Here is a 22,410-nt window from a genome sequence, read left to right as displayed (position 1 = left end):
TTATTTATTTTCTTATTTCTATTTTCAAAAACCCATAAACCAATTTAATCTGCCTAACTGAGATTTACAAGGTGACCATAGCTTGCTTCATACCAACAATCTCTGTAGGATCGACCCTTACTCACGTAAGGTTTATTACTTGGACGACCCAGTACACTTGCTGGTTAGTTGAACGGAGTTGTGTCCACTCGTGCCAATTTCTAAATTCCATAATTTTACAATTACGTGCAACTACAGCACCAAGTTGATAAATGCAACTCAAAGAATAGTGATCACAATTTCGTCCACCAAGTTTTTGGCGCCGTTGCCGGGGATTGCTCGAGTATGGACAACTGACGGTTCATCTTGTTGCTCAGATTAGGTAATTTTCTTTTCAAAAATATTTTTCAAAATTTTTCTTTTCTTTTTTGTTTTTCCAAAAAATATTTTCGAAAACAAAAAATAATAAAAATACAAAAAAAATAAAAAATCATAAAAATCAAAAATATTTTGTGTTTCTTGTTTGAGTCTTGTGTTAATTTTTAAGTATGGTGTCAATTGCATGCTTTTAAAATTTTCTTGCATTTTTCGAAAATCCCATGCATTCATAGTGTTCTTCATGATCTTCAAGTTGTTCTTGACAAGTCTTCTTGTTTGATCTTGATGATTTCATGTTTTGTGTCTTTTGTTGTTTTTCATGTGCATTTTTGCATTCATATTTTTCATGCATTAAAGATTTTTAAGTTTGGTGTCTTGCATGTTTTCTTTGCATTAAAAATTTTTCAAAAATATGTTCTTGATGTTCATCTTGATCTTCAAAGTGTTCTTGGTGTTCATCTTGACATTCATAGCATTCTTGCATGCATCTTGTGTCTTGATCCAAAATTTTCATGTTTTGGGTCATTTTTGTGTTTTTCTTTAAAAATTCAAAAATCAAAAAAATATCTTTTCCTTATTTCCCTCCAAATTTTCGAAATTTTGGGTTGACTTGGTCAAAAATTTTTAAAATTAGTTGTTTCTTACAAGTCAAGTCAAAATTTCAATTTTAAAAATCTTATCTTTTCAAAATCTTTTTCAAAAATCATATCTTTTTCATTTTTTTTTATAATTTTCGAAAATTTCAAAAATCTTTTTCAAAATATTTTCAAAATCTTTTTCTTATCTTTATATCTAATTTTCGAAAATATGCTAACAATTAATGTGATTGATTCAAAATTTGAAGTTTGTTACTTTCTTGTTAAGAAAGGTTCAATCTTTGAGTTCTAGAATCTTATCTTGTAGTTTCTTGTTAGTTAAGTCATTTTAAAAATTAAATCTTTTTCAAAATATCTTTTTCTTAAAACTTTTATTTTATCTTTTATCTTATCTTTTTCAAAAATTTTATCTTTTTCAAAATTTGATTTCAAAATATCTTATCTAACCTTATCTTCTTATCTTTTTCAAAATTTGATTTCAAATCCTTTTCAATCAACTAACTAACTTTTTGTTTGTTTCTTATCTTTTTCAAAACCACTTAACTACTTTTCCCTCTTCTATTTTCGAAAAATCTCTCTCTCTTTTCAAAAATTCTTTTTAATTAATTAATTGTTTCAAATTTTAATTTCAATTACATTTATCTCTAATTTTCGAAAATCACTAACTCTTTTTCAAAAATTATTTTCGAAATTTCTCTTCTCTTCTCTTCTTCTATTTAATTATTTAATTACTAACACTTCTCTTCATCTCTCTTCATCCAAAAATCCGAATCCATCCTTCTTCTTTCTCATACCCCTTTCTTCTTCTACTAACATAAAGGAATCTCTATACTGTGACATAGAGGATTCCTCTTTCTTTTCTTGTTTTCTTCTCTTTCATATGAGCAGGAACAGGGAAAAGGGCACTCTTGTTGAAGTTGATCCAGAACCTGAAAGGACTCTGAAGAGAAAATTAAGAGAAGCTAAATTACAACAATCCAGAAACAACCTTTCAGAAATTTTCGAACAAGAGAAGGACATGGCAGCCAAAAATAATAATAATAATGCAAGGAGAATGCTTGGTGACTTCACAAAGCCAACATCCAAGTTTGATGGAAGAAGCATCTCCATTCCTGCCATTGGAGCCAATAACTTTGAGCTTAAGCCTCAACTAGTTGCATTAATGCAACAAAACTGCAAGTTTTATGGACTTCCATCTGAAGATCCTTATCAGTTTTTAACTGAGTTCTTGCAGATCTGTGAGACTGTAAAGATGAATGGAGTTGATCCTAAAGTCTACAGACTCATGCTTTTCCCTTTTGCTGTAAGAGACAGAGCTAGAATATGGTTGGATTCACAACCTAAGGATAGCCTGGACTCATGGGATAAGCTGGTCACTGCCTTCTTGGATAAATTCTTTCCTCCTCAAAAGCTGAGCAAGCTGAGAATGGATGTTCAAACCTTCAAACAAAAAGATGGTGAATCCCTCTATGAAGCTTGGGAAAGATACAAGCAGCTGACCAAAAGATGTCCATCTGACATGTTTTCAGAATGAACCCTATTAGATATATTCTATTATGGTCTCTCTGAATTTTCGAAAATGTCATTGGACCATTTTGCAGGTGGATCTATTCACCTGAAGAAAACGCCTGAAGAGGCTCAAGAACTCATTGACATGGTTGCAAACAACCAGTTCATGTACACCTCTGAGAGGAATTCCGTGAATAATGGGGTACCTCAGAAGAAAGGAGTTCTTGAAATTGATGCTCTGAATGCCATACTGGCTCAGAACAGAGTGTTGACTCAACAGGTCAACATGATCTCTCAAAATCTGAATGGATTGCAACATGCATCCAACAGTACTAGAGAGGCAGCTTCTGAAGAAGCTTATGATCCTGAGAACCCTGCCATGGCAGAGGTTAATTACATGGGTGAACCATATGGAAACACCTATAACCCATCATGGAGAAATCATCCAAATTTCTCCTGGAAGGATCAACAAAAGCCTCAACAAGGCTTTAACAATGGTGGACGCAACAGACTAAGCAATAGCAAGCCATATCCATCATCTTCTCAGCAACAGACAGAGAATTCAGAACAAAACACTTCTAATTTAGCCAATATAGTCTCTGATCTGTCAAAGGCCACTTTCAGTTTCATGAATGAAACAAGATCCTCCATTAGAAATTTGGAGGCACAAGTGGGCCAGCTGAGTAAGAAAGTCATTGAAACTCCTCCCAGTATTCTCCCAAGCAATACAGAAGAGAATCCAAAAGGAGAGTGCAAGGCCATTGATTTAATCAAAGTGGCCGAATGCACTAGGGAGGAGGAGGACGAAAATCCTAATGAGGAAGACCTCCTGGGACGTCCCTCAAGCAAGAAGGAGTTTCCTATTAAGGATCCAAAGGAATCTGAGGCTCATATAGAGACCATAGAGATTCCATTAAATCTCCTTCTGCCATTCATGAGCTCTGAAGAATATTCTTCCTCTGAAGAGGATGAGGATGTGACTGGAGAGCAAATTGCTCAATACTTAGAAGCTATCATGAAGCTGAGTGCCAAGTTGTTTGGTAATGAGACTTGGGAAAGTGAACCTCCCTTGCTCATTAGTGAACTAGATACTTGGATTCAGAAAACCCTACCTCAAAAGAAACAAGATCCTGGCAAATTCCTAATACCTTGTACCATTAGCACCATGAGCTTTGAAAAAGCTCTATGTGATCTGGGGTCAGGGATAAATCTTATGCCACTCTCTGTAATGGAGAAGCTGGGGATCATTGAGGTACTACCTGCCTTGTTCTCATTACAATTGGCAGATAAGTCATTAAGACAAGCTTATGGAATAGTAGGGGACGTACTAGTAAAGGTTGAAGGCCTTTACATCCCTGTTGATTTCATAATCCTAGACACTAGGAAGGAAAATGATGAATGCATCATCCTAGGAAGACCTTTCCTAGCCACAGCAGGAGCTGTGATAGATGTAAACAGAGGTGAATTAGTCCTTCAATTGAATGGGGACTACCTTGTGTTTAAGGCACATGGCCATCCCTCTGTGACAAAAGAGAGTAAGCATGAAGAGCTTCTCTCAGTTCAGAGTCAAGAAGATCCCACACAGTCAAACTCTAAGTTTGGTGTTGTGGGGCCACAACCAAACTCTAAGTTTGGTGTTAAGATCCCATATCCAAACTCTAACTTTGGTGTGGACAACTATACAACATTGACCTGATCACCTTGAGGCTCCATGAGAGCCACTGTCAAGTTATTGACATTAAAGAAGCGCTTGTTGGGAGGCAACCCAATTTTATTTATCTAATTTTTATTTTATTTTATCTATTGTTATTTTGTGTTTTATTAGGTACATGATCATGAGGAGTCACGAAAAAATCAAAAAAATTAAAAACAGAGTCAAAAACAGAAGAAAAAAATTTTTGATGTGTGGAAAACGATCCAACACAAAACTCACCGGCAAGTGTACCGGGTCGCATCAAGTAATAATAACTCACATGAGTGAGGTCGATCCCACAGGGATTGAAGGATTGAGCAATTTTAGTTTAGTGGTTGATTTAGTCAAGCGAATCAAGTTTTGGTTGAGTGGGTTGTATTTAACAGAAGATAAATTGCTTGAAATGTAAAGGGAGAGGGGAAATTGCAGTAAATTAAAGAACAGGAAAGTAAAATAGACTGAATCTTAAAGAACAAGAAATTAAATGACTGAAACTTAAAGTGCAAGAAATGTAAATTGCAGTAACTTAAATGACAAGAAATGTAAATTGCTTGAATGTAAAAGGGATTTGAGGACTGGGATTGCAGAATCTAAACAGAGAGAAAGTAAATTGCAACAATTAAGAGAGCAAAAATTGAATCAGAAGCAACAAGCATTCAAACAGAAAGGAAATAAGGTGCAGCAGAGGTTCACAGAAGAACCCAAGTAAATTGTGGTCTCAGGTCTCAAGAGACTAGGTAGCAGAGCCTAGATCTCTATCTGCCTTCCCAGATCCAAGTATTCAAAGCAATTGACAGAAAATTAAAGACGAAGCAGTAGAAGAACAGAAATCAAATTCAATCATGCAGAAAGGGATTTAAAGAGATTTTAGATGGGAATCGAGACAGAATTTCCTCAATTTCACACACCCAAAACTCAGAAACAGAAGAGTAGAATTGCCCGAGTAAGAATGAGGAAGGAGATCAGTCAATTCTCCCTTAATCCTCTGAGCTCTCTGTCAAGTCTCTCAAGAACAATTACAAGAAATTCAAAGCTCAAAGAAAGTGCTAAATTCAAAAGCTAAGCCAAAGGTCAGTCAAAAAGGTTCCTAATTACATCAAACTAGCTTCTATTTATACACTTTCTATTCTTGGATTTTTGGGATTTGGATGGGCTTTTGATTTGGTGAAGAAATGAATTAAAATGGGGTTTTAATTTGAATTTTTGGCCCATGAAAAGTTGCTCCCAGGAGGCTGCCCTGCCCTTGTGGAGGGCAGGGCAGGATTTGGTGCGTTGTGGTGCGGGCGTGGTGCAAGCTGGTGCGGCCTTGGTGCGTGAAATGCTGCCCTGCCCGCGCCAAGGGTAGGGCAGGAAAAGTTGGTGCGCCAGAACGTGCCACGGTGCTGCCAGAATCAAGAATTGGTGCGCTAGACTCAGAAATTGGTGCGCCAGAAATTTTCCTTGGTGCATGGGATGCTGCCCTGCCCTCGCGGAGGGCAGGGCAGAAAAATATGGTGCTGCCAGGATTGAGTTGCGATGCACGCTGGTGCTGCCAGGAGAGAATTGGTGCGCCAGATTTGTGTGTGGTGCGCCAGATTTGTGCACCAATCCAAATGCTGCCCTGCCCTCGCGGAGGGCAGGGCAGTGTTTCCACTTTGCTGTCCCGTGTTCGAAACACGGCTGTGGCACACGTTCAATTGATTTCTTTGGTTTCTTGGCACGGCACTCAACCTTAGTTCCTTGCTTCTTCCTTGGTCCGTGTTCGATTCTTGTGGCATGCATGGGTGACATTTTTCCTTTGAATTTCTTCCTTGGTGAGCCCGATACTGCCCTTGTGGAGGGCAGGGCAAGGTTCTCTTCTTCTTGGTTCCAAGGCACACTTTTGTGCTCTGCCCTTGTAGTGGGCAGGGCAGAGTTGCCTTCCTTGGTTGGTTCCTTTATGTTGCTCTCCTAGAGGGCAGTCTGCCCTTGTGGAGGGCAATGTTTGCCTCCCCTTGCATGCGGCACGCTTCCTATTGCTTTGGCCACGCTTTCCTTTCCTTGGGCTACACTTCTTAGGCCACGCTTTTCCTTTTCTTTTCTTTTCTTCACCTATAATAAACCAAAACAACCACTCCAAGTATCACTAAATTCAAGAGGCTTATAAATCAATTAAAATTCAATTAAAATTAGCTTAAACCTCATGGATTATCATTAATTTCATGGTGGTTGCTTGATTTAGAGAAGTTATGCATTTTCACTCCAAATCACTTACTTAGGATGCAAGAAAGTGCATAAATGCTAACAAAACAAGTGAAATTAGCTTGAAAAATGGGTATATGATGACTTGTCATCACAACACCAAACTTAAATCTTGCTTGTCCCCAAGCAAGCATCAAAACTAAGAGAAATTGAAATGAATAAGAAAAGAATACATATCCTTATTATGCAGATAGCAGAACTTAATCTATGGGGTCATTATGCAGACAATGATAACTCAATTATTGTTGCTGTTACATGATATACATTTTGCATCAAAGGTTTGCTAAACTTGCTGTTATAAGACTTACTCTTTGATTCCTCCCTTGCTAACTGTTCTTGGCTTACAATGCTTAATAAGCTTATTATTCTTTTGGAGGTTTGGTGTCAAATGTTGCAGTAATAGCCTTTGGCTTTATTTGTTTCTTTCTTTTACTCAACATCTCTCCACCACAGACACTTGGCTCACTAATTCTTCCTAGGATCATTGATGCCCAGCATCTCTTTGGATAACTAAATATTCTGTATCTAAGTTGCTCTTTATTGTGGATTTTCAATTGGCCATCCCAAATCAGTTGATCTAAGTGACCGGGTTTTAAAATACCCCTTAGAATTTACTCATCCAAGCAGATCTTAGTACAAGAACACCACAGGCATATGTCCTAAGGTTCAAGCTATTGGTGTCCAACCTTTATTCTTTGTTTTTCTGGCCATTTTGGCTTTTTCTTTCCCTTTTTCTTTCTGTTTTTGTTACCAAGGGCTTTTTCATTATTGATAAGAGTCTTTGTAACAGCAAGCTAACTCACAATTGGATGAGAATGATATTATGTAACAATTATTTCATGAGTTATGCATTTAATCAAACACATATACCACCACCAACTTCCATTCATACTTATGCAACATTGGATATTTTACTTTTCAATTCAAACCAAACTCTTTTATTTAAGCATATGGGAAACAAAGCAATTTTCAAGCTAAGTGGTGGATAACAAGCATTATGCAGATTTAGCATTTTTCTAGCTATTTATTAACTAACTAAAATGAAAAGCAAAGAACAGAAATTGCATAAAGTAAAAGAAATAATTGATGGAGGCATATCATATTTCAGACATACATCTCCTTATTAAAGACATGAAAGAGGAAATATGAAAGAACTTTGCCACCTTCTAATGGCCATGGCTGCTGCTTGATTCTCCCTTCTTCTTCTTTCTCTTCCCTGTCTTGGAATAATCTTGGATCTTTTCACCAGGACATCTTCTACCCCAAACAGAATCTAAGAGTCCTGAGAGCCCAAAATCTTCCAATCTTTTAAAGGTTGACTCAGTGTATTGATGAGATCTTGCTTGTTGCTTGGCTAAAAATTCAGGGCATTGTTCAAATGGCTTGATCTCAGGATTGAGTGTTGGTAGATTGTGGGTTAAGTACTCCAACCTTGCTTGCATGTTTTCATCATTCTCCATTCTTTGTACGTGTCTAACTTCTCCCATGGTATGATGAACATTCTTCCATTGATACAGGTTGTGACTATATTCCCCTGCTTTAGCTTGACTAAAATACAGCTTATCATATGATTCTTTGAATTCTTTGTATTGCTCTTTTTGCCCTTCAAGAATCTGTGCTTGAAATTCTTGCTGCTGAGTCATCATTTGTTGTTGCCATCTCTCTTGTTTCTCCTCCATTTGATGCTGCCAAGCCTCTCGTTCCTCTTTTTCTTTCAAAAATTGCTCCATAAATTCAGGATGGGGCTCTAGATATTTCTCTTGGCCCTCCTGATTTTGGCCTTGTTGGGCCTGCATGAGTTGATTTTGACCTTGTTGAGCCTGCATGAGTTGCTGAGATAGTTCTTCAATTGATCTTTGCAATTGGCTCATATCTATGGCATCATAAGCTTGATTTCGTCCTTCCTCTCTTTGTGATCTCCTTTGTCTAGGAGCTACTACCCCTTCTTGGTCTTCTTCTTCATTCGTTCCCTCCATGCTCTTCTTGGTAATCCATTTCCCTTTCTTCACTTTTGTTGTGTCCTCATCTTCAAAGATTACGTTAGCTCTGTCACATAGCCTTTGGATGGTGCTTGGATGTCCAAGACCTTTTGATTTGCTTGTGCTATCGGCCATTTCTTGAATACTGTCGGCTATGAGTTGTGTAAGATTGATCTCACCTCCATGCAAGATGCAGTATGTCAAGAGTGCTCGTTTGATTGTGACCCAAGAGGCGTTTCCAGTAGGAAGGATAGATCTCCTCACTATTTCATACCATCCCTTAGCCACAGGAGTAAGATTCATCCTCCTTATGTGACTTGGAATTCCCTTTGAATCTCTTTCCCAATCTGTATTTTCCATGCATAACCCCTGCATGATCTCATCAGGATTATTTTTTATTTGCAATCTAGCCTCATAACTAGGCTCTGCATAGGTTATGGTTCTCAACTTGAGGGCTCTTGTGATAGCAGCTGGGCTAAAACTCACTTCAACCCCTCTGACATAACTTGTGTAGGGAGCACTATTTTTGTTTTCTTTTGCAGCATTTGCATAGAACTCCCTGATCATTACTGCACTGATGTCAGTCAGAGGAGCACACAAAAGTTCCCACCTTCTTTCTCTAGTAATTTGCCTCATGATGGGGTATTCTCCTTCCCTCAAATCAAGGCCTTTCTCATAGATGACATTCTTTGCCTCCATGAACCTATGATATCTCCCTTTATGGAATTGGGATCTAAACTTGCTTGCATCAAATGATGGAGGTTCGGTTACCATAGGTTCTTTTCCCGGCCTTCTTTTTAAGCTTGAGGAGGCCATTGAAATTGAAGTGAAAAGAAAGAGGAAGTGAGAGTAGAAGAAATATGTATTGTGTTTGGGGTGAATTTTGGTTCGGTTTTGATGTGTGAGGTAGGGGAATTATGTTGGTTTTGGAAGTGGAATAGAGTATGGTTTTCATATGAAAGTGGCTTGAATGGGAATGTGTATACCGTGTTGGTGCCAACGGCTACTTATAGGTGAATTCTTCAAGCCTTCCAACAAAACCATAATGAGAGAGAGAGAGACTCGTTGGTGCTCATGAAGGGTTAAGATTGGTTTGCTCATTCAAGGAATGCATGAGATGGACTGCTTGCATGTGTTGTTGAGGCTTTGACGAGGATCCTTCTTCCATTGGCTGCATGTACCTCGGTGTTCAATGTTGCATGCATGCAAATTTTGTTCCCCATGAGCGCGTTTTCCTAGGCACATGTGACCTTCCTCACATAGCTCCTCCTAGCCGTGACCTTCTCCTAGCTTTTGTCTTAATCTTTTTCTTCCACCTGAACCAAAACAGCTAGCTTAGAATATTAATATAACTGTTGGCAACTTATTTGCAATAATAAAATAAATTGTTTTGGTTTGTTTAAGAGTTATTTAAATTGTTTTTGTGATCAATTGTGTCCCTAAATAAAATGCTAAAAGTTGGTGAACACCAAACTTATCTTTTATTGAGGAGACGGCTTAACAATGCAAACCGATCTCACAATTGATGCATTTTTTTAAAAAAAAAGTTTGATGTATGATCCCTTGTCTGTATGGTTTTGAGTCCATGATTGGGAAATGATCTTCTGAATCATTGTTGCACATGCAGACACCAAACTTAGTGTTTGGTCACATGCTTTATCAAAAGACTTATGCATATGCTCTAAAAGACAATCCCCTCTTTTTTTTTTTGAAGAATGAACTTGGGTGTGCCTTAAGGTACACCAAACTTAGAAGTTTGCCATGTGCTTCAAAACGATGTGTACATTTACCAGGCATGAAAATTCAAAATCATATTCAGAGGGATCATAGCTTATTAAAAAAAAGAGAAGACGGAAATCTTAAACCATGGGTTGCCTCCCATGAAGCGCTCTTTTATTGTCATTAGCTTGACATTGACCTCCCTTTAGGGTGGTTGATGTTGGTGATGTCTCAACTTGTCACCTCTCACTGTCAGCTTTCTCTGTGTGCCTTGATGTTCAATTTCCATATGCTCAAGAGAAAGTATTTGGTTGACAGTGTAATAATCTTCTGCTCCCTGCTGTTGATATACTAGTTGCACCTTATCACCTTTAGAAAATCCTTCAGTTGGGATTTTCTTGTTCTTCCAACCTTTGTGAGCCTTTTTCTTGCTCTTCATCTTTTTCTTTCTTGTTGATCTTTCTTTCTTGACAGTTACTTGGGTTGTAATACCTTCCTTCTTGCTTATCACCCCTGCTTCCTTTTGAATCCCTTTTTCTTCTTGCATCTGTTTGTTTCTCTGTTCTACTTCCTTGTCAGTTGATTGCTTTGGAAGAAGATCGTCACTCATTTTGCTTGTTTCTTCATCCCTTTGTAATTCTGGAAAGACTCTCACGATGATACTCTCCTCATGCATCCTGAGGGTTAACTCTCCTTGCTCTATATCCACAATGGCTCTAGCAGTGGCCAAAAATGGTCGACCAAGTATTATGGAGTCATTTCCATGTTCTGAAGAATCCAGGATCACAAAATCTGCTGGATAGATAAACTTGTCAACCTTAACTAAAAGGTTCTCAATCAGCCCTTTAGGATATACTATTGATTGGTCCACCAATTCCAAAGACATCTGTGTTGGTTTCACCTCCTCTATGCCAAGCTTTTTCACTAAAGAATATGGGATTAGATTTATGCTTGCTCCTAAATCGCACATCCCCTTGTTAATGAATAAGTTTCCAATAGTGCATGGTAAGAAGAAATCTCCAGGGTCTTCAAGCTTGGGAGGGAGTCCCTTTTTAACGAGTGCACTGCATTCTTCACTGAGCATTACAGTCTCCTTTTCATTCCACTGTCTCTTCTTGTTGATGAGCTCTTTTAAGAACTTGGCATATAAAGGCATTTGCTCCAATGCTTCAGCTAAAGGTATGTTGATCTCCAACTTCTTGAAAGTCTCAAGAAATTTGTGGAAATGCTGATCCTTTGTTTCCTTGTGAAATCTCTGTGGATAAGGCAGTGGTGATGTTGAGCTCTTCTCCCCTTGATGTTGTTTTGGAATTGGTTCCTCCATGATTTGCTTTCCTTTCTTCAAATTCTGTGGTTTGTTGTTCTCTTCTGTGAGTTCTCCTGGGACATTCTTGGTCATCATGTCCTTGTTGATGGTTTTATCATTCTTTGTTGGCTCAGTGTCGTTATGCTTGGTTGCCCCTTGGTTACCATCTGTTAACACTTTTCCACTTCTTAGTTGCACGACCTTGCATTCTTCCTTTGGGTTGGGAATGGTGTCACTAGGTAGTGAACTTGATGGCTTCTCAACAGAAATCTGTTTGGAGATTTGTCCAATCTGCCTCTCTAGGTTCTTCATGGAGGCTTCTTGGTTCTTGGTTGTCAATTCTTGGTTCTTCATCAGTTTCTCCATGAGCAGCTCTAGATTGGTAATCCTCTGTGAGTCTTGTGTAATTGGTTGGTTTTGGGGTGTTGCTGGATGATGATAGGTGTTTTGATTTGTTGGGTGGTTGTTGGGTGGATAATGGTTAGAGTTGGGGTAGTTATTGGTGCACGAAATTGCAATCACACTTTTGCAACTCCGCACAACTAACCAGCAAGTGCACTGGGTCGTCCAAGTAATACCTTGCGTGAGCAAGGGTCGATCCCACGGAGATTGTCGGCTTGAAGCAAGCTATGGTTATCTTGTAAATCTTAGTCAGGATATCAGAAATTATCAGGATTGATTGTGAAAGACAAAAGAACATGAAATGATTACTTGTTTTTCAGTAATGGAGAATAGGTTGAGGTTTGGAGATGCTCCATCTTCTGAATCTCTGCTTTCCTACTGTCTTCTTCTTCAAACACGCAAGTCTCCTTCCATGGCAAGCTGTATGTAGGGTTTCACCGTTGTCAATGGCTACCTCCCATCCTCTCAGTGAAAGCGATTGCATATGCTCTGTCACAGCATAGCGGAATTCATCTGTCGGTTCTCAATCAGGCCGGAATAGAATCCAGTGATTCTTTTGCGTCTGTCACTAACGCCCCGCCTTCAGGAGTTTGAAGCTTGTCACAGTCATTCAATCATTGAATCCTACTCAGAATACCACAGACAAGGTTTAGACCTTCCGGATTCTCTTGAATGCTGCCATCAGTTCTAGCTTATACCACGAAGATTCCGGTTAAAGAATCCAAGAGATAACTACTTAATCTAAGGTAGAACGGAGGTGGTTGTCAGGCACACGTTCATGGTTGAGAATGATGATGATTGTCACGGATCATCACATTCATCCGGGTTAAGAACAAGTATTATCTTAGAATGGAAGCAAGCATGATTGAATGAGAAACAGTAGTAATTGCATTAATCCATCAAGACACAGCAGAGCTCCTCACCCCCAACCATGGGGTTTAGAGACTCATGCCGTGGAAAGTACACAAATGAAAGGTGTAAAGTGTCATGAGGTTACTCGGTACAGATACAATGTCAAAAGATCCTATTAATAGTAAACTAGTAGCCTAGGGTGTACAGAAATGAGTAAATGACGTAAAAATCCACTTCTGGGTCCACTTGGTGTGTGCTTGGGCTGAGCAATGAAGTATTTTCGTGTAGAGACCTTTTCTGGAGTTAAACGCCAGCTTTCATGCCAGTTTGGGCGTTTAACTCCAAGTTTTATGCCAGTTCCGGCGTTTAACGCTGGAATTTCTGAGGCTGATTTGCCACGCCGGTTTGGGCCATCAAATCTTGGGCAAAGTATAGACTATCATATATTGCGGGAAAGCCCTGGAAGTCTACTTTCCAATGCCATTGAGAGCGCGCCAATTGGGTATCTGTAGCTCCAGAAAATCCACTTCGAGTGCAGGGAGGTCAGAATCCAATAGCATCTGCAATCCTTTTTGGTCTCGGAATCAGATTTTTGCTCAAGACCCTCAATTTCAGCCAGAAAATACCTGAAATCACAGAAAAACACACAAACTCATAGTAAAGTCTAGAAAAGTGAATTTTAGCTAAAAACTAATAAAAATATACTAGAAACTAACTAAATTATACTAAAAACATACTAAAAACAATGCCAAAAAGCATACAAATTATCCGCTCATCAGTTATTTTGTGGTTTTCTATATGTATTTTGGTTAGTGTTTGGCTGGGGGTTATGGTTTGTGTTTTTCCAATTGTTCTGGCCTGTGTTTCTTTGCCATGATTGTTGGTTTTGATTATGGTTGTCTCCCCATCTGAGGTTGGGATGGTTCTTCCAAGATGGATTGTAAGTATCCCCATAGACTTCATTTGTTCCAGGATTTTGGTTGTGCATGTATTGGACTTGCTCTTGCTGTTGCTCCTCTTGAGTTTCCTCATTTTGCACCCAAGTGGTTGGTGGTTGGCTTGTGGTGCTCACTGCTGCCACTTGCAAGCCATCAATTCTTTTGGCCATTTGCTCAAATTGTTGTTGAATCTGCTGCTGCATCATCTTGTTTTGAGCTAAAATTGAATCCACTCCTTCCAACTCCATTACTCCTCTTCTCTGTGATGGTTGGCGTTGTCTTTGATGAGCAAAGAAATATTGGTTATTGGCCACCATATCTATGAGGTTTTGAGCTTCCTCTGTGGTTTTCATGAGTTGTAATGAGCCTCAGGCAGAGTGATCAAGGGCTTCTTGAGCTTTAAGAGTGAGTCCTTCATAGAAGTTCTGCAACTTGTCCCACTCAGTGAACATCTCTGGTGGACATTTCCTCAATAGAGCCTTATATCTTTCCCATGCTTCATATAAGTTCTCAGCCTCCAATTGAGTGAATGTTTGAACCTCAGTCTTCAACCTTAGGATTCTTTGAGGAGGATAAAATTTGGCAAGAAACTTGCTCACCAAGTCATCCCAAGTGTTGATGCTTTCTTTTGGAAAGGTCTCTAGCCATTGAGTGGCTTTATCTCTGAGAGAGAATGGGAAGAGCAGCAACTTGTAGCTATCAGGAGGTACACCATTGGTTTTCACCGTGTCACAGATTCTCAAGAAGGTAGATAGATGTTGATTTGGATCCTCCAAAGGTCCTCCTCCAAAAGAACAATTGTTTTGAACCAAAGTGATGAGTTGTGGCTTTAGTTCAAAATTGTTTGCATTGACATTAGGGGGAAGGATGCTACTTCCACAGTGTCTGGCATTTGCAAATGTGTATGAAGCCAAGACTCTTCGTTGTTGTTGATTATTATTGGCTTCTTCTCCTGGTTGATTGGGATCTCATTCCATTTCTTGGAATTCCTCCTCAGATTCTTCTTCTCTAATAACGTTCTTCCCTCTTTCAGCTCTTCTTAGTCTCCGAAGAGTTCTTTGATCAATTTCAGTGATGATAAGGGAAGATCTTCCTGTACCTGACATACAAACACACAACAATAATCACACAAACTCAGAAAGCCAATGAAACTTCACTCTATAGCTAGAATGAAGTTTTAGTTAGTTTAAGCAAAAATTCAAACAGTTAGTGTGTTAGTAAGAATTAGAATAACAGAAAAGAAAAAGTGCTTAATCTAGACCTCCACTTCACTTAATCATTGTCAATCTATTTCAATCCCCGGCAACGGCGCCAAAAACTTGATGTGTGGAAAACGATCCAACACAAAACTCACCGGCAAGTGTACCGGGTCGCATCAAGTAATAATAACTCACATGAGTGAGGTCGATCCCACAGGGATTGAAGGATTGAGCAATTTTAGTTTAGTGGTTGATTTAGTCAAGCGAATCAAGTTTTGGTTGAGTGGGTTGTATTTAACAGAAGATAAATTGCTTGAAATGTAAAGGGATAGGGGAAATTGCAGTAAATTAAAGAACAGGAAAGTAAAATAGACTGAATCTTAAAGAACAAGAAATTAAATGACTGAAACTTAAAGTGCAAGAAATGTAAATTGCAGTAACTTAAATGACAAGAAATGTAAATTGCTTGAATGTAAAAGGGATTTGAGGACTGGGATTGCAGAATCTAAACAGAGAGAAAGTAAATTGCAACGATTAAGAGAGCAAAAATTGAATCAGAAGCAACAAGCATTCAAACAGAAAGGAAATAAGGTGCAGCAGAGGTTCACAGAAGAACCCAAGTAAATTGTGGTCTCAGGTCTCAAGAGACTAGGTAGCAGAGCCTAGATCTCTATCTGCCTTTCCAGATCCAAGTATTCAAAGCAATTGACAGAAAATTAAAGACGAAGCAGTAGAAGAACAGAAATCAAATTCAATCATGCAGAAAGGGATTTAAAGAGATTTTAGATGGGAATTGAGACAGAATTTCCTCAATTTCACACACCCAAAACTCAGAAACAGAAGAGTAGAATTGCCCGAGTAAGAATGAGGAAGGAGATCAGTCAATTCTCCCTTAATCCTCTGAGCTCTCGGTCAAGTCTCTCAAGAATAATTACAAGAAATTCAAAGCTCAAAGAAAGTGCTAAATTCAAAAGCTAAGCCAAAGGTCAGTCAAAAAGGTTCCTAATTACATCAAACTAGCTTCTATTTATACACTTTCTATTCTTGGATTTTTGGGATTTGGATGGGCTTTTGATTTAGTGAAGAAATGAATTAAAATGGGGTTTTAATTTGAATTTTTGGCCCATGAAAAGTTGCTCCCAGGAGGCTGCCCTGCCCTTGTGGAGGGCAGGGCAGGATTTGGTGCGTTGTGGTGCGGGCGTGGTGCAAGCTGGTGCGGCCTTGGTGCGTGAAATGCTGCCCTGCCCGCGCCAAGGGCAGGGCAGGAAAAGTTGGTGCGCCAGAACGTGCCACGGTGCTGCCAGAATCAAGAATTGGTGCGCCAGACTCAGAAATTGGTGCGCCAGAAATTTTCCTTGGTGCATGGGATGCTGCCCTGCCCTCGCGGAGGGCAGGGCAGAAAAATATGGTGCTGCCAGGATTGAGTTGCGATGCACGCTGGTGCTGCCAGGAGAGAATTGGTGCGCCAGATTTGTGCACCAATCCAAATGCTGCCCTGCCCTCGCGGAGGGCAGGGCAGTGTTTCCACTTTGCTGTCCCGTGTTCGAAACACGGCTGTGGCACACGTTCAATTGATTTCTTTGGTTTCTTGGCACGGCACTCAACCTTAGTTCCTTGCTTCTTCCTTGGTCCGTGTTCGATTCTTGTGGCATGCATGGGTGACATTTTTCCTTTGAATTTCTTCCTTGGTGAGCCCGATACTGCCCTTGTGGAGGGCAGGGCAAGGTTCTCTTCTTCTTAGTTCCAAGGCACACTTTTGTGCTCTGCCCTTGTAGTGGGCAGGGCAGAGTTGCCTTCCTTGGTTGGTTCCTTTATGTTGCTCTCCTAGAGGGCAGTCTGCCCTTGTGGAGGGCAATGTTTGCCTCCCCTTGCATGCGGCACGCTTCCTATTGCTTTGGCCACGCTTTCCTTTCCTTGGGCTACACTTCTTAGGCCACGCTTTTCCTTTTCTTTTCTTTTCTTCACCTATAATAAACCAAAACAACCACTCCAAGTATCACTAAATTCAAGAGGCTTATAAATCAATTAAAATTCAATTAAAATTAGCTTAAACCTCATGGATTATCATTAATTTCATGGTGGTTGCTTGATTTAGAGAAGTTATGCATTTTCACTCCAAATCACTTACTTAGGATGCAAGAAAGTGCATAAATGCTAACAAAACAAGTGAAATTAGCTTGAAAAATGGGTATATGATGACTTGTCATCAATTTTCACCCTGGAGGACGCACAGGCTGGCGTTCAATGCCAGTAAGATGCATCTGGCTGGCGTTCAACGCCAGAACAGAGCACCATTCTGGCGCTGAACGCCAGAAACAAGCAACATCCTGGCACTGAACGCCAGGAATGTGCCTAGAGGAGACAAGCTGGCGTTGAACGCCAGCAACAAGCATGAAACTGGCGTTCAACGCCAGAAACATGCATTACATGGGCGTTGAACGCCCAGAACGTGCACCAATGGGCGTTTGAACGCCAGAATGATGCACGAAGGCATTTTACATGCCTATATGGTGAAGGAATGGTATTTCTTTTCACCTCAGGATCTGTGGACCCCACAGGATCCCCACCTACCTCGCCCTCTCTCTTTCCATTCATGGTCATTCCTTCTATTTTTCATTCACCACCTACATCTATCCACTCTTCCCCATACACCCCACCTACCTTTACAATTCAACTTCTCTTTCCCACCCAATCCCACCCATATAGCCGAATCCATCTCCCCTCACTCACCTCCATTTTCTTCTTCTTCTTCTTCCTCTCTTCTTTCTTCTCTTGCTCGAGGGCGAGTAATATTTTACATTTGGTGTGGTAAAAGCATAGCTTTTTTCGCTTTTCCATTACCATTAATGGCACCTAAGGCCAGAGAAACCTCAAAGGGAAAACAAAAGCTTCCACCTCCGAGTCATGGGAGATGGAAAGACTAATATAAGCCGTCATAGCTCAGTGGTAGAACGTGTGGCTGCAAATCAAGAAGATCCCTGAGATACCTCAGGGGATAAACTGTCCTCCACACAAACAATGGAAGCAACTAAGGGTAGAAACACCCAAATTACTAGGAATCATTCAAACAGAAGCAAGGAAGAGACATAGAGGAGCTCAAAGAGCACCATTGGACCTTCAAGAAGATGCCACCCTCACTCAGGTGGATTCATTCATTGTTCTGTATTTCTTTCTGTTTTCGGTTTTTAGTATTGTGTTTATCTATGTTTTGTGTCTCTACTTCATGATCATTAGTATGTAACCATGCCTTAAAGCTATGAATCAAATCCATTAATCCTTCACCTCTCTTAAATGAAAAATGTTTTAATTCAAAAGGAACAAGAAGTACATAAATTTCGAATTCATCCTTGAATTTAATTTTAATTATATTGATGTGGTGACAATACTTTTTGTTTTCTGAATGAATGCTTGAACAGTGCATATTTTTGATCTTGTTGTTTATGAGTGTTAAAATTGTTGGCTCTTGAAAGAATGATGAATAAAGAGAAATGTTATTGATGATCTGAAAAATCATGAAATTGATTCTTGAAGCAAGAAAAAGCAGTGAAAAAGCTTGAAAAAAAAATGGCGAAAAAAAAAATAGAAAAAAAAGAAGGAGCAGTAGAAAAAGCCAATAGCCCTTAAAACCAAAAGGCAAGGGTAAAAAGGATCCAAGGCTTTGAGCATCAATGGATAGGACGGCCTAAGGAAATTAAATCCAGGCCTAAGCGGCTAAATCAAGCTGTCCCTAACCATGTGCTTGTGTCATGAAGGTCCAAGTGAAAAGCTTGAGACTGAGTGGTTAAAGTCGTGATCCAAAGCAAAAGAGTGTGCTTAAGAGCTCTGGACACCACTAACTGAGGACTCTAGCAAAGCTGAGTCACAATCTGAAAAGGTTCACCCAGTTTTGTGTCTGTGGCATTTATGTATCCGGTGGTAATACTGGAAAACAAAGTGCTTAGGGCCACGGCCAAGACTCATAAGTAGCTGTGTTCAAGAATCAACATGCTTAACTAGGAAAGTCAATAACACTATCCAAAATTCTGAGTTCCCAGAGACGCCAATCACTCTGAACTTCAAAGGAAAAAGTGAGATGCCAAAACTGTTCAGAAGCAAAAAGCTACAAGTCCCGCTCATCTAATTATAATTAATATTCATTGATATTCTGAATTTTATAGTATATTCTCTTCTTTTATCCTATTTGATTTTCAGTTGCTTGGGGACAAGCAACAATTTAAGTTTGGTGTTGTGATGAGCGGATAATTTATACGCTTTTTGGCATTGTTTTTAGGTAGTTTTTAGTAAGTTTGAGCTACTTTTAGGAATGTTTTCATTAGTTTTTATGTTAAATTCACATTTCTGGACTTTACTATGAGTTTGTGTGTTTTTCTGTGATTTCAGGTAAATTCTGGCTGAAATTGAGGGACTTGAGCAAAACTCTGAAGAAGGCTGACAAAAGGACTGCTGATGCTGTTGGAATCTGACCTCCCTGCACTCGAAATGGATTTTCTGGAGCTACAGAACTCCAAATGGCGCGCTCTCAACGGCGTTGGAAAGTAGACATCCAGAGCTTTCCAGCAATATATAATAGTTCATACTTTATTCGAAGATTGATGACGTAACTTGGCGTTGAAAGCCAAGTACAAGCTGCTTTCTGGAGTTAAACGCCAGAAAAACGTCATGATCCGGAGTTGAACGCCCAAAACACGTCATAACTCGGAGTTCAACTCCAAGAGAAGCCTCAGCTCGTGGATTGATCAAGCTCAGCCCAAACATACACCAAGTGGGCCCCGGAAGTGAATTTATGCATCAATCACTTACTCATGTAAACCCTAGGAGCTAGTTTATTATAAATAGAACATTTATCTATTGTATTAGACATCTTTTGATCACTTTGAATCTTTTGATCATTCGGTCACTTGATCATGGAGAGGGCTGGCCATTCGGCCATGCCTGAACCCTTTACTTATGTATTTTCAACGGTGGAGTTTCTGCACACCATAGATTAAGGGTGTGGAGCTCTGCTGTACCTCAAGTATTAATGCAATTCCATTGTCTTTTATTCAAATCTCTCTTATTCTTATTCCAAGATATTCATTCATACCCAAGAACATGATGAATGTGATGATAAGTAACCCTCATTATCATTCTCACTTATGAACGCACGTGATTGACAACCACTTCCGTTCTACATGCAACAGAGCTTGAATGTGTATCTCTTGGATTCCCCAATAGAATCTTCGTGGTATAAGTTAGATAGATGGCGGCATTCATGAGGATCCGGAAAGTCTAAACCTTGTCTATGGTATTCCGAGTAGGATTCTGGGATTGAATGACTGTGACGAGCTTCAAACTCCTGAAGGCTGGGCGTGATGACAAGCGCAAAAGAATCAAGGGATTCTATTCCAACCTGATTGAGAACCGACAGATGATTAGCCGTGTTGTGACAAAGCATAGGAACGTTTTCACTGAGAGGATGGGATGTAGCCATTGACAACGGTGATGCCCTACATACAGCTTGCCATGGAAAGGAGTAAGAAGGATTGAGTTGAAGCAATGGGAGAGCAGGCGTCCTTGAGCCATACAGTATCTTCATTCTCTTATCTGAAATTCCCACCAATGAAGTTGCATGAGTACTCTATCCCTTTTATTATTTATTTTCTTATTTCTATTTTCAAAAACCCATAAACCAATTTATTCTGCCTAACTGAGATTTACAAGGTGACCATAGCTTGCTTCATACCAACAATCTCTGTGGGATCGACCCTTACTCACGTAAGGTTTATTACTTGGACGACCCAGTACACTTGCTAGTTAGTTGAACGGAGTTGTGTCCACTCGTGCCAATTTCTAAATTCCATAATTTTACAATTACGTGCAACTACAGCACCAAGTTGATAAATGCAACTCAAAGAATAGTGATCACAATTTCGTCCACCAGAGTCTCAAAGGATGCAATCAAGAAAGTGACCAAGGAATTGATGAAGGCTTGAAACCTAAAAAGGAATGAACCTAAGTTGCTATGCATGAAACCCCATAAACCAGGAATTTTACTTCTATATTATCTTCTTGTTCTTTCATTTCATTCTTCCTATGTTTCAGTACCTGCTTAGGGACAAGCAAACTTTAAGTTTGGTGATGCATGGAAACTTGTCTCTCAACAAATTTCCCTTCGGCAAGTATACCGAATTGTCCTGAAGTAAAACTCACAATAGAGTGAGGTCGAATCCCACAGAGATTAACGGATTAAGCAAACAATGATTAATTGAATATCCTAGTTTGACAAATCATATTGGAGTGATAAGTAACAAGGAAATGTAAATGGCATAAAAGTAAAGAAAAGCTATAAAGTGCAGAAGACTAAAATGGCAAGAAAAGTAAATGTAAGAACTAAAAATAAAATGAACATTGGGATCAAGAGATGTTGCAATTCTCCGGATCAAGTTCATTCTCATCTCTTCCTCAATCAATGCATTCATTGATCTCCTTGGCAATCTTAAGTGATTGGATTCCAATTCCTTGGTAACCCAATCTCTCAAATCTTGATCAATAGCCAATTCCTTGGTTAATTGCTCATGAGAAGAGATGAAGTATGGTCACTGATTATACCACATGCATTTCCCAAATCAAGTATTGGGGGATTATAGTCACATATCCATCCCAACCGAACTTGGTCCAGCATGAGAAAGCATTTCTAGCATGATCTCTTCATTCCTCTTCCAAGGTTCCGAAGAGATCCAATTATGGAGAGTTTCTTTTCCAAGACAACTAACCAATTGAATTAAGATTGAAAGCTTTTTAGTAAGATCAAGAGAAAAGAAAGAAGAAGAAGGATGAAAACTATAATTGATCCATTGAATCACAATAGAGCTCTCAAACCCAATGAAAAGAGTTAGTTGATCATTGCTCTACCAAAATAGAAAAGAAGAAAGTGTAGAAAAGTAAAGATGAAGATTAAAACTAACATTGAAACTTCAAAATTCATAAATGAAAAGTACAAAGAAAAGAAACTACTCCTAAGGAAGAAAAGAAAAGAAAAGGAAGAAGAGTGGTTGAGGGGAGGGGTCCAAAGACCCACTCCCCTTGGAGTGTGCCAATTCACAGAAGTTCGAATTGGTCTTCACTCTCTCCCCCTTCCTTCAATTCTCCCGTATCTAGAATCCCTTGAATGTAAAAACTAAGGCCTTTATATAGGCTCTCCTAAATTACAAAATGAAATTAAAAGCAAATTACACTTAAATGAAAATTCCTATTCTAGATGCTTCTTGTGGCCTTGATTGGTTGACAATTGTGGGCTTGCTTGCTTGAGCTTTGAAGTGGACTTGAGAGAGAAGTGAGTTAAGTTGAGGTCCAGGTGCTAAAGTTAGTGCTAAAGTTATCCACACTAACGCTACAAGTGTGGCGTTAGTGCTAAAGTTATTGTGGCTAAAGTTGCACTTGCTGCCCAGTTGGTGTTTTTGGGGCTTTAAAAGATGCCTCTTTTTTGTGCTCCAATTTCATGCCCACTATAGAGTATTATATATCGTTGGAAAGCTCTGAATGTCAGCTTTCTAACGCAACTGGAATCACCTCAATTGGATCTCTGTAAATCAAGTTATGCTCCTTTGAAGTGGACATGGTCGCTGGCATAGTCGCTACCGTTAATGGAAAACGTGAGTCCC

The 22,410-nt window shown here is 39.4% G+C and overlaps 1 non-coding gene across 1 annotated transcript; it reads right to left on the bottom strand.

Moving 5' to 3' along the window:
• Positions 1–2,370: 2,370 nt before the first annotated feature.
• LOC112804256 (small nucleolar RNA R71) lies at positions 2,371–2,474 on the bottom strand. Its single transcript, XR_003202872.1, has one exon. It is a non-coding gene; the product is annotated as a small nucleolar RNA R71 (small nucleolar RNA).
• Between the last annotated feature and the right edge of the window lie 19,936 nt (positions 2,475–22,410).

This window comes from Arachis hypogaea, chromosome 5 (genome assembly GCF_003086295.3).
Source record: "Arachis hypogaea cultivar Tifrunner chromosome 5, arahy.Tifrunner.gnm2.J5K5, whole genome shotgun sequence".
In the NCBI taxonomy this organism is placed as follows: domain Eukaryota; kingdom Viridiplantae; phylum Streptophyta; class Magnoliopsida; order Fabales; family Fabaceae; genus Arachis; species Arachis hypogaea.
The sequence above is the reverse complement of the archived record's forward strand: the minus strand, read 5'-3'. Positions and strand labels throughout refer to the sequence as shown.